The sequence below is a fragment of the Nomascus leucogenys genome, chromosome 11 (genome assembly GCF_006542625.1).
Source record: "Nomascus leucogenys isolate Asia chromosome 11, Asia_NLE_v1, whole genome shotgun sequence".
NCBI classification, from domain to species: Eukaryota; Metazoa; Chordata; class Mammalia; order Primates; family Hylobatidae; genus Nomascus; species Nomascus leucogenys.
Genome location: NC_044391.1, coordinates 63401057 through 63411608, shown reverse-complemented (window position 1 = coordinate 63411608; position 10552 = coordinate 63401057). Strand labels below are relative to the sequence as shown.

The following is a 10552-nucleotide window of genomic DNA, read 5'->3' as shown; positions in this document are numbered from 1 at the left end:
ACATGACCTTTTATTAAACTCAGGTCTGGCCCCCTTCTGATTTTTTTTTTTTTTTTTTTTTTTTTTTTTTTGAGATGGAGTCTCACTGTCGCCCAGGCTGGAGCGCAGTGGCGCAATCTCGGCTCACTGCAAGCTCTGCCTCCCGAGTTCACGCCATTCTCCTGCCTCAGCCTCCGAGTAGCCGGGACTACAGGCGCCCACCACCACGCCTGGCTAATTTTTTGTATTTTTAGTAGAGACGGGGTTTCACCGTGGTCTCGATCTCCTGACCTCCTAATCTGCCCGCCTCGGCCTCCCAAAGTGCTGGGATTACAAGCGTGGGCCACCACGCCCAGCCCCCACTCTGATTTTACCCACTGATCTAGCTGACCCTTGGAAGCAATATGCAATAAACTTACACCTTCAAATATTCAATTATTTGAAGAAAACATTTATAACCTTGAAGAGTGTGGCTCTGCTGAAGGGATGTGGGGATTTTGAGGTCCTAGTAGAATTGTAGTTAAGTGTGGTCTCTCTTAAAGACATGTCATATGGACATTCTGTTGCCAGTCCTCAGAAATATCAGGCAATTCACCTAGAATTCAGAAAGCAACAAATAGAACAATTCCTTTCTCTTGGGACTTCATTTTCTTGGATCTAAATTTTTAAGTCCTGAAGATTCTGAACTATTCCAAAGGATTAGGAGTTTAAAATTCTCTCTTTCTCTTGGAGGAAAACCAGGAGATATATAAAAAGGTATCCTGCTAGAGGATTCCAGGCTAAGGATGGCTTAGGGAAGAACAGGTAAGATTATCTGGTGTTATATTATTTTATTTCCACCTTATTAGTGACTTAGACTTAATTACAATCTTAATAAATATTCTAGTCTTGTCTCAACTGTTACCTGGGTATTGCAGCAGACTTACTTAAATATAGATCATGAAGCCCCCTTGGTGTTAAAGGGCAGAATTATCTTCCTGACAGCAGTAATTAGCAAGAGACCTTTAAGGTAGGAATTACACATAATGTCATCTTTAACACCAATACCAATCAATTAGTAGTGGCTGCCTGAAGCCACATCCAGATTCAAACAGGAAAGAATGCTTTGATCAATTAGTACTCCTATCAATCATGAATACAACAGAGGAAGTAGCAACATAGGTGAATGATGAATATCATCCCTGACCTAAAGGAAGTTGCATATCAAGGAACAAGGTTAGGGCCTTGGAGGATCCGGGTTTTAATTAAAAAGGACAATTCACTGTATTAAGGAAGAAAATATACTAAGGAAGTTATCATTTACCATATAATTTCACATCATAATTTCTCTGGGCAATTGCCTTCATTTCCTTCAAATGTTCATCACCCAACATGGTTTGCAGATCTTTTGGCATGTGGATTATGCATGCCAAAACCAGGCACATTCTGGTTTACCTCTGTACATTCTAAAATGCTGTGCCCAGAACTCCCTGGAAAGGGGTGGAATAGGGAACAGCATAGACAAAAATATCCCCAAGTAATATTGGAAATGAAGAAATAGAATAAAAACCACAAACAGCAAGAATATCCTCCAACACCTTTATTAAATCTAAGAGAAACAGCGGAGGTGCATCTAACTAGTATGGCACCACCAAAAAGAAAAGGCAGGCAAAAAATCTAAGGAAGATGCCTCCAGTGAAAGGAACTCCAGAGCTAACCAGAAACTTACAGTCAAGGGTAGGCAAATTTTTATTCTGCATTTGAAAAAGATAGATAATTTAATAATCATTGCAGAAATAAAGGTGAACTACTTCATTAAATAACATTTAAGAAGTAAGTATTAATTACAGAGAAATATAATATTAGAGCTTTATATATGTAAAGTAAAAGTACCAAGGCTGAAACACAATTGTAAATGTTCAGTACATTCTTGGGCCATTCCAATCTATTCATTTACATCTACGATTATTTTTCAAATGTACCTGAAACCAAAAATCACAGGAAAGAATAAATTTGAAGAGTATGTTTTATTCCTTAAGAGAACCATGTGGTCTCTAATTAAAAGCTGTGTAGTCCAAAGACCTCGTATAAGGCTGGCTCAGTTCCAGAAGTAGCTCTCCTGGCTACACATTAGAGATACTTGGAGAGGTGTTTTGTGCTTATTGTTTTGTTTGGTTGTTGTTTTTATTAATTCCAAAGTTGGCCAATTAAATCAAGCTTAATCTGCAAAAACCTCTCCAGAGGAGTCTAATCAGAAACCAGGTTGAGTCCTACCTAAATTCTAACGCAGTTTTGCCTACGTTAGATTTGCTACGTTCAATTCTCTAACAACTACTCACTCCAGCATGCCAGGTGGTAGGATGAAAATTGACTATGAGCTAGGGAAATTAAATTCTTCCTGCTCTGTTTTTATCAGATAACTCCTCTCTGTTCCCAATTAAGCCATGACCCAGTACCTTCTCATTTATGTAAATTGTAGATGATGTGTCCAAGCGAGGAGGACATAAGAGAAGCAAGGTGCCAAATAAAGAATGAGAGGTCAAATGTGTAAGTAATAAAAGTATTTCTTCAATCGCGTTTGTCAGTTCAAAGCTATGAAGAATTTGTTCCAAAAGTGCAGATATTTTTTAACAAAGTAAGAGCATTTGGTACATTTTTTGGCAGATGGCAAGATGAAGTCCATTTGCTTAAGAAGCCACTCCTTCTTTGATGTGGTTAATTATGACCTCTTGGGGTACATACCAACCTTATCAAAATCCATCTGGGTAGTGCTGTCTCTTGTAAAAATGCCTCCTCTTGTTTTACTATTAGTATTGCTTTCATGTCAACAGTGTTCTTGTCACTGCGTAATCCCAGGAAGACGGGGTTCCAAACCAGTGATTTGAAACCTAAATAACAGACTCAGCAATTGAGACATAAAACTACAGGTGGGAATGCAGGCAAATTTGAAGATTGTAAGTTTCATTTCATTTTTCTTCATCCTTCCTTTTGTCTCCCATCAATCCATACTTTTTTTTTTTTTAGATGGAGTCTCCCTCTGTCGCCCAGGGTGGAGTACAGTGGTGCAATCTCGGCTCACTGCAACCTCCACCTCCCAGGTTCAAGCAATTCTCCTGCCTCAGCCTCCTGAGTAGCTGGGATTACAGGCACATGCCACCACGCCCAGCTAATTTTTGTATTTTTTCTTCTTTTTAGTAGAGATAGGGTTTCCCTGTGTTGGCCAGGCTGGTCTCAAACTCCCGACCTCAGGTGATCTGCCCACCTCAGCCTCCCAAAGTGCTAGGATTACAGGTGTGAGCCACGATGCCTGGCCCATACTTTTTCTCATTTTCTTTTCTGTGTTACAGAATATAATTTGCTGACTATAAGGGGGAGGGGTTTTTTCCCCAAAATGCCAAAGTACATAAAGATAAAGGTGAAGGTTTCCTCTCACCAGTTCCAGTGTTAACAGTGAGGTATGTGTTATTCCAGACATTTGTTCCCATGCGTATACAATACTTAACTTTCACTGTTGCTTTTTATTAAAAATCAAAACCATTTCACACAAAATGAGTTTTGTAAAGACTTTTTAGGAAAGAATTTTCTAGTCAGTCTGATAGATTCAGAGGGAAAAGATCTAAAGGATAAGTGTGGGCAAGAGGAAGAGACAAAAATGAAACTAGAAGAAAATGAGAGAAAGTCTTCATCAATAAATGGAGAATTAAAGACAGACTTCGCTATGGCTCAAACAGTTAAACAGGGGCAACATAAACAATATGGAAAACAAAAAGTCTCTATCTTATTCTCAGTGGTATGTATACCCAGGGCATCAGAATTTAGCATAGTAGGTGCTTAATGAGTATTTATTTTCTAAATGAATACCATACAGTCTCACTTGTGTTGCATGGCCTAGATCAAATTAGAACCCAGGAAGGCAGAGGTAAGTTTATGATAGTTAACAAGACAAGAAATTAGCTCAAGAAAAGCATTTTGATATTGAGAGACATATTAACATTTGATGCTGGCTTATACATGTTTAAGAGAAAGAATCTAAAGGTAAAATAATAGGAAAAAGCCAAGATAGATAAAATATAGTTATTGATTATAGCAGATATAGAGGGAAAACTATAAAGTATTTGTTAGAGAACGTAACCAGACAGGGTAAGTTGGGGAGCCCAGAGAATGAATCAACATTTGTGGAGTTATAGCACGTGCCAGGCTTTCTTTTTTCTTTTTTTTTTTTTTGAGACAGAGTCTCACTCTTGCTGCCCAGGCTGGAGTGCAGTGGCACGATGTCGGCTCACTGCAACCTCTGCCTTCCAGGTTCCAGCGATTCTCTTGCCTCAACCTTCCAAGTAGCTGGGATTACAGGCGTGTGCCACCATGCTTGGCTAAGTTTTTTTGCATTTTTAGTAGAGACGGGATTTCACCATGTTGGCCAGATGGTTTCGAACTCCTGATCTCAAGTTATCGGCCCACCTCGGCCTCCCAAAGTGCTAGGATTACAGGCGTGAGCCACTGTACCCAGCCAGCATGTGCCAGACTCTTTCACCTGGGTTATTTTATTCAATTGCATAACAAACCTGCAAAGGAGCAATTAATGATCTTCATTTAAAGATACGAAAACTGAGGCTCTGAAAGGTTTGGGGTCTCAAACTTGTTAGATAATAAAGAGCAGAAGCACTTTTCCAAACCAGGCCTTGGTCCTGTAAGCCCAGGCCTCACTCCAACTGACCGAAGCTTCCTCCAGAGCAGTATGTTGTGGGAATAAGCTCATCGGAATTGTAAACAGTAGCATAGAGTCTCACTGTTCAGAGCAAGCTATAGGGACCATTATCATGGGCATCACCTGGAAGCATGATCTTGGGCCCCACTCCAGAATTACTAAGCAACAATCTGTATTTTTACAGATCCCTAGGTGACTGGTATGCATATTAACATTTGATAAGCCCTCATTTGCCTATTTCTTCTTGCAGTTAAAGAGAGAGAGAAGCACTCATTAAACATCATTTTCCCTGGAATTCAGCACCACCCATTTGGGAGAATTTCAAGGATTCTCTAAAACTAAAATGCCTGGAAACAGTGAGAAGCCAGTTTCCATTAGGTGCCTTGCCAATTGCATACTGGACTCTCTTTAATCATTGCATCCTTGTTATGTACATATCAAATGGTTCATGTAGTGGAACAGAATAAAACAAGTCAAAAGTCAGGATTACTCTGATTCAGTGTAGAGTAGGCTGATGCATCTCAGCAACATCCACTTAAAATGCAATTCTCTGCCCACATTCTTTCCTTTCCTTCCTATCCAAAGACATATGACAGCCAACTTTACCTCCACCTCTACTGCTTAGACCTCAAAAACAGCCACTCACAGGCTGTGCATGTGTGTGCTGGGGATGAAAAAGCACATACTTGGGAAACTCTCTCAGAGCTTCTATGCGCTACTAGGGTTTAGGTAACCAAGTTTTAGAAGGCCTTATTCTGGTGTGGTCCCTCCCACTCACTCACCCAGAAGATGCAGCTGGCTCTAGACAACTGGAAGTACAGAGCTCTCTGTCATTCCATACCCAAGGGCCTTGAGAAAGCCATTCATCCTTTCTGTGCCTCAATTGCCTCACCTGTAAAATGGGCCTTACCTAGTTCACAGGGAGACCAGGAGAATTAATTAGTGTTTGTAAAGCTTTAAGATACCCTAGATGAAAGTGGCTATGTAAGTGTAAATGATTATCATTATCATTATTATTATTACATAAAGTATGGATGACAGATTAAGTATGGGATTATATGTCAACCTCCTGGGGATGGCAGATTTCTGGATAAACAAAAAGTGCTGTAGACTATTATTATCCACCTGCCTTTCCCATGTCTGTTCAGGAATGCATCATCATGTTTACTAGGCTAATCATATAACAAGAAGTCTTCCTTAGTTCACTAGAGATGAACTCAGAAGAAATGGTAATGAATGAAGACTAGAAAATCTCTTAAACTGTGTATCTCCAAGATAAAGCAGAATTTGCTACCCACGTGAACTGTAATCATCTGGTAAATGGGGATGGAGCAATTTTGAACCCAGCCTATCACTGAACCAAGTTACCAAGTCATTCCAATTAAAAGTTTGCATTTTCCTTTCAGACATACTGTAAATGAAGGTATAAATAAATGCTGAGAAAACTTAAAATCTCTGCCAGATGATCCCTCTGCACAACAACAAAGCAAAGGAAATCTGTAGGGGATTAAGGCCACTTCCGTTCACCCTGAGTAAAACTGAATCAGCCTCACAGCAGATGTTCTGTCCTTTTTTTTTATTCTTTTCTGTTTTTTTGTTTTTTTTTTTTTTGCTACAACCTGGCCCTAAAGTGTATGTGTGTGAAGGGGCTGGAAGTTCCAGGTGCCAGCCAGGCAGCTCTGCCGCATGTAGAAACCAGAAATTCTAGGAAAAATAGCTAAATAAGAGGTACTTAATGTAGGTTCCCAGCACCCTATGGGCATCATGGGTCCGAAAGCTTTCATATGCATGTGAATTTTTATGGGGAGAAGGTTCACGGCTTTCATAGATTTTCAACAGTTTCTGTGACCTCAAAGGATTAAGATCCAAATGTTTTCCTCCCATTTAATTTCGCTCTCTGTGGACACACACAATTTCAGGTCTCCTGAAATCCTAATTCGCACTGCTTCCTGATAGGGACGTGATAACTGCATCTGATAACATGGTTTTCCCAACATTTTCTCCACTCTGATATGGTGGCCATTATTAGGAAGAAGTTTAAGTCAACACGAGCTATGGTTCTAATTTTATGTTTAGGTAGGAGCATTGTTGTTGTTCCAAACCTTTCTCTATTTGAAATAACATTTGTGCTTTGCTGTTCAGATTTTTTACTACACTTCTAATGCTTACACTGTTCATTTAACTGCCCTTTCACTGGATTAAAATGACCAGACTATGATTAAAATTTGGTGGAGTGGGAGCTCAGTCTGAGAAAGTATGAATCTTTATTTTATTTCAGATAAGCTCCTGGAAAATGTACATATTTTCCAAAGCAATCAATCAGAATTCACTTGGCAACTAAGCAATCCTACAGGCCCCAGTTCCCTTATGTGATTTATGAGACCTTCTCTTTCCAATAAAGCTGAAAGTACCAGGAGAATAGCTTCTCACCCAGCATTTTTTAACTGCAGCTTCCAAGCTAAGCCAAGAATTAGAAAGGCGCACGATGGGATGCAAAAATTCAGTAATGGAACACATTCTATGTGGAGGCAGAACATCCTCCCTAAATCACTTTCTAGCTCAATGTCTCTGCATTTTTCACTGACGCAAATATTAAATGAAATACTGCTTTATACTATAATTCATAAAGGGTCATGCAGCATTGGGTAGTGTGAGTTTGAGGGTTTTTTAAATTACACAAACCACCCTGGGGGAGTCAAAAGAACATAGGACTGAGAGGTAGGAGGCCTGAGTCCTAAGTCGCTACTTGCCTCTTGAGTGAACTATCACTGCCCTGTTTGTAAAATGAGGAGGGTCTATAGATAGCCTCCAGCTCTAAAGCTCTATACCACTGAACTCTACATGAGTACTCTAAAGATTATTTAGAGGCATCCTGTTGAGATTTCTGATCTCCCTGGCTACCACAAACATTAATTGAAAAGCTGTTTTATGCTAGAAGCTGAGCCTAGTGCAAGATACTCAAGATAAATAAGACATTATCTCTGCCCTTCAAAAAGCTCCCAATCTCGCTGCATACCATTAATATAATATTATGAGGTTAAGTTAGAAAAATCAGCAAAGTTCCATGGGCACATAGTGGGAGAGAACAAGGTAAGGGCATTTGAAATAAAGGAGGCAGGACTGGACACAGTGACTAACGCCTGTAATCTCAGTACTTTGGGAGGCCAAGGTAGGAGAATGGCTTGAGCCCAGGAGTTCCAGACAAGTCTGGGCAAGATGGCAAGGACTTGTCTCTACAAAAAAAAAAAAAAAAAAAGCCAGGCGTGGTGATGCACACCTGTGGTTCCAGCTACTTGGGAGGCTGAGGCAGAAGAATTGCTTGAGCCCCGGAAGTCAAGGCTGCCATGAGCCATGTTCGGGCCACTGTACTCCAGCCGAGGTAAAGGAGAGAGACCCTGTCTCAAAAAAAAAAAAGAAAGAAATAAATAAAAAAGAAAGAAAAAAACAAAGAAAACAAAAGAAGAAACAAAGGAGACAAGGCCTGCAAAAGCATGGAGAAATGAAATGCCTTGTGTGGTCAGGGATGGGATGAGCAAGCCCAGGATTTGGCCTCCTTCTCTATCCTGGTCAATCAACCCAGGCAATTTGAAAGGAAACTCAGAGGTCTCCTTATCTCTCTCCCTCCAGCTAATCTGTGCCCTACTTCCTTTACTCTGGACCCATCTTTGTCCCTCTACTTCTAGAGCCAAGCAAAAGGCAGTCCCACCCCCAGAGAGAAGGCCCTACAGTTCAGTCCTCCCTTATCACTTCTTTACTGCCTGGCTCTGTGTTGTTTATGCCTAATGGGAGAATGGTGGGAAGAAAAACTGGGGTTGCCTTTCACCACTTCTGCTGCAGAGTGAAGAATTACTTCACTTCCATCCAATTTCCTGCTCAACTGTGTTTACTTCTTTCCCATTGTTCTACTTGATTGGCGTTTCTGGAAGAGCTCCTTGCTCCTCCCTCCATATAGTCTATTGTCAAATGGCAACCAGATCTCCCAGATCTCTTCTCTGGAGGTGTAGGGTGAGGCGGTAGAATGTCTGGGTAAAATACATTGCCAGAAGTATTCATATACGTCACTCTTCATAAAATATGATAGTATCAGAAATGCTTGTTTACTTTTCTAGCAATGTTTCTGGTGTTAACTCACTCTTTCACTCCATCTCCCCTGTGATTAAGAGAACATGACTGCTAGGTAACTGAACCAACAGTATAAAATTCAGGATTCACACTCAGATGTCTGTCTAATGCTTATAGCAAGACACGACAGTAACTCAGTATCAAACTAGAAAGCAATTGCGACAATCTACAGTTATTATGCTATTAGATAGAGTAACTTTTCCCAATAGTATTTGATCAACTAACAAATGTTCCTCCCAAAAAAGAATTCTGTAATCAAACAATTTGAGGCGGGGCACAGTGGGGCTCACACGGGTAATCCCAGCACTTTGGGAGGCCTAGGTGGGCAGATCACTTGAAGCCAGGAGTTTGAGACCAGGCCAACATGGTGAAACCCTGTCTCTACTAAAAATACAAAAAATTAGCCAGTTGTGGTGGCGCACACCTGTAGTCCCCACTACTTGGAGGCTGAGACAGGAGAATAGCTTGAACCCGGGAGGCGGAGGTTGCAGTGAGCCAAGATCGCACCCCTGCACTCCAGCCTGGGCAAGAGAGTGAGACTGTCTCAAAAAACAAAAGAAACTGAAAAATCAAACAATTTGAGAAAATCCTGGGTTTAAAAAAGTTAAACAGGTCTCTACTACAGAACTTTTCAGATCCCTTTCAGATCCTTTAATTTGCTAATGTAGTCTGTAAGTCAAGAAAGTAATTCGGCGGTAGCAGCGCGGAGTCGGTGCCCTTAGTACGCCGCTGGCACCTACCTTGACTCTCGCTGGCCGCGCGAACCCGTTTGTGTTTGGTATCCTAGCGCACACGCCTTGCAAACGACGGCGCCATGAGTCTGACTTCCAGTTCCAGCAGACGAGTTGAGTGAATCGCAGCAGTTACCGTTGCTGCTGGGACAGCTGCAACTGGTTATCTAGCTTACAAAAGATTTTATGTTAAAGATCATCGAAGTAAAGCTGTGATAAACTTTCACATCCAGAAAGATAACCCCAAGATAGTACATGCTTTTGACATGGAGGATTTGGGAGATAAAGCTGTGTACTGCCGTTTCTGGAGGTCCAAAAAGTTCCCATTCTGGGATGGGTCTCACACAAAACACAACAAAGAGACTGGAGTCAGCGTGGGACCTCTGATCATCAAGAAAAAAGAAACTTAAGTGGACAGTTTTGATACTTGTCGTGAGATTACCTGATTGTTTAATTAGAACGACTACCACCTCTGTCTAATTCACCTATCCCGGGTTCTAAATGTGGTATATTGCAAACTGCAGCTTTCACATTCATGGCATTTGTCTTACTTGTTGAAACATCGTGATGCACATTTGTTTAAACAAAACAAAACGCAACAAAAAAAGGAAAAACAAACAAAAAAAAGAAAGTAATTCACAAATTTACTAGACCCCTTTTTGCCAAAGTACATGTGAATCACTCTGAGAAACTGTTGAAAATTCATATTACCAAGCCCCTCAGAAGCAGCCCTGGAGCCTGTACTTTAACACCCCAGGTAGTTCAGATGCAGATGATCTGCACACTGAGAAATACTGACATGAAATGTTTCCCTAACTAGGGTTCTTGGAACACACTTTGGGAAATGCAAATGCTGGTGCAGGGAATTAACTCAAGGTCAGTCCCCCAAAGTGCTTGTTTTGTTCCAATACATCACAGTTCTCATTCACGTTAATTTAAATAGCTTGTTTTGTTATAGTTGCAAGATGACAACTCACTATTGAAAAAGGGGCAAACTAGCAACAGAATTAAGAGGAGGCAACCAGCTATGGACAAG

The 10552-nt window shown here is 40.8% G+C and overlaps 1 pseudogene; it reads left to right on the top strand.

The window, feature by feature from the left end:
- The first annotated feature begins 9599 nt into the window (after positions 1 to 9599).
- On the top strand, positions 9600 to 9926 carry LOC100605577 (annotated as a pseudogene).
- Positions 9927 to 10552: the final 626 nt, after the last annotated feature.